This window comes from Octodon degus, unplaced genomic scaffold (assembly GCF_000260255.1).
Source record: "Octodon degus isolate 3935 unplaced genomic scaffold, OctDeg1.0 scaffold00205, whole genome shotgun sequence".
NCBI lineage: Eukaryota > Metazoa > Chordata > Mammalia > Rodentia > Octodontidae > Octodon > Octodon degus.
This window is the reverse complement of record NW_004524781.1, coordinates 3,631,746-3,633,946: the sequence shown is the minus strand read 5'-3', so window position 1 is coordinate 3,633,946 and position 2,201 is coordinate 3,631,746. Positions and strand designations below refer to the sequence as shown.

Sequence of the window (2,201 nt, the reverse complement as noted above, 5' to 3'; positions counted from 1 at the left end):
TCAGTCGTCTCCTCCGCAAATCTTCAGGAGTACATTTTTGTAATCTCCAGAAGTGTCAGATTTGATGGCACAATATAGGGAACAGCCACGGTGCTTTTTGAACTCATAGAAAATGTCCAAAAGGTCAATTTCTGATCTGAAAATGATTATTCAGTTTAGAGTAAACTCATCAGTTCCAGCACCCTTCAAAGCATGGTGCTGTCTCTCAGCTAGAAAGGCAGGCGTGTTCCTCACATAGTGAACTATGTTCAGCAGCAAGTCTTCAAAGTGCCTGGTAATTCTCCTTTAATGCTGTCCTCAACGTCCTTCTGGCTAACGTTTCTGCATTCATCAAGTGTTAGTTTCAGCTGCGAAGCTCTATAAGCACAGGATCTCGGTGATTATTATCTTATCTATTATTATTATCTTCATTGGTGCCTCATTTGTTCTTGCCATCATTAGAGAGAATCTGAGTATCTTTTTTGGCCAGATGTTCATCCACTTTTACACTTTCATCTCTTCTGCCACCTGCCAAAGTCAATAGAGCTTTCCAGAAGTAACCAGATGTTTCAGAACTGATGGCAACTCCAAGACTCTTCTTATCAATTGTGAAACAGGCTTGCAAGACCTTCTTCATTTGCCTGCTCATTCTGGTAGCTCAGATTTTAATCAAGACATCTCATTTGTTCCAGTACCCTTCGTGGACTTCTTTAGCTGCTCTGCATCGAACACTGCTGGGGGGTCATGAGAGCCACCACGAGATGTTCAAAGTGGCCAGAGATATCACTGTGAGGGCCGTCTTTCAGCTCCTTCTCATAGGCTGCTTGATATTCCCTCACAACCAGCTGCCCCTGCACCTTTGGACCTCTCAGTCAGAATGCTGATGAGCATTTCTTCTGGTTGCCTTGCGGATCACTTCAGCATCCACTGATGGGCTAAAGCCTGGATAATCTGTTATTGTCCCTCAGTGTCCAGTCCAAATCGGAGCGTGATCTCTCTCCTTTCCTTCAGCTGAGATGGTACTGACCCGGGAGAGTGCAGCAGAGGAGGTAAGCACCCTCTTGTAAATATAATTATTCCAAGGATTAAGATATTGTCTTCATAAATTGAGTACCTAAATCATAATTGATAAACTTATATATTGATGATGTGATTGTCTGTTTTACCTTGTATGATTCCATTTATTAAAATGCTTTAGTGAGGACCTTTGATTAACCCACTTGATTGATAAACTGATTACCAAAGAAACGTTCAAAGGTCACTCCTAGAAATTCTACCTATAAGGAGATGTGGCCCATTGGCAGAGCTTTACTCAGACTGTTTCTACTGGGGTCAGAAAGCTACCCTTGAAGGGCTCTTTCAATCAGTCCATAAGGAAAAGATGGAATGAGAGTGAGAAGCAAAGATTGATCAGGGAAGCCTTAAAGTACCCTTTTGTACATTTCCAAGGGACCATGGAGATCTCCAGGAAGGTTTGAAGCAGTGGTAATCTTATTTGGGTTACATTTAAGAAAGACTATTCAATCTGCAATACAGAGGATGGGTTGATGGGGCTAGATTAGGGCTGGGGCTGGGTCAAAAGCTTAGAAGGGGAAGCAGCAAGCAAGGTGGACAGGCATCTGAGTTATTTGCAAGGTGAGAGCCACAGAAGTGGACTTCACACATACTTTGGTGTATGACTCTTGGCATACTCTCATTGTGAGAATATAGCCTGTGCCCAATGTAAGTTTTGATTCTGAGGCAAAAGGGCAGGGGTTGCTCTTAGATGTGTACAACTAGTTACATGTGACTTGGAAAATCAGATTTTTTTTTTTTTTTTTTTTTTTGTGATGGAACCGGGGATTGAACTCAGATCCTTGCGCTTGCCAGGGAAGTGCTTATTCCACTGAGCCATCTCCCTGGCCCCTGACAAACTTCTTAATAGCCTTATCCTTGGGTACGCACCGGGTGCAGTTCGTGCAGTGAATAGGCTGCACATGACCGTGGCCCTTTTTGGCACAACCGTTGTTCCTTCTTTTTTTCGTCATCTTGGAGGACCCGAAAGATAAATAAATTTTAAAAATAGCTTACGTTGGGAATATTTCTTTTTGTTTTGCTTTGCTTTGTCTGAGATAGGGTTTTGCTATGGAGCTCATTCTGCTCTTAAATTTGCTGTGTAGTCCAGGCTGGCCTGAACTCATGGCAGTCCTCCTGCCTCAGCCTCCTGAATTTTGGGATTACAA

The 2,201-nt window shown here is 42.9% G+C and overlaps 1 pseudogene; it reads right to left on the bottom strand.

Annotated features, from left to right (window-relative positions):
* Nucleotides 1-2,201, bottom strand: part of LOC101572765 — a 177,881-nt pseudogene continuing 175,680 nt past the window's right edge.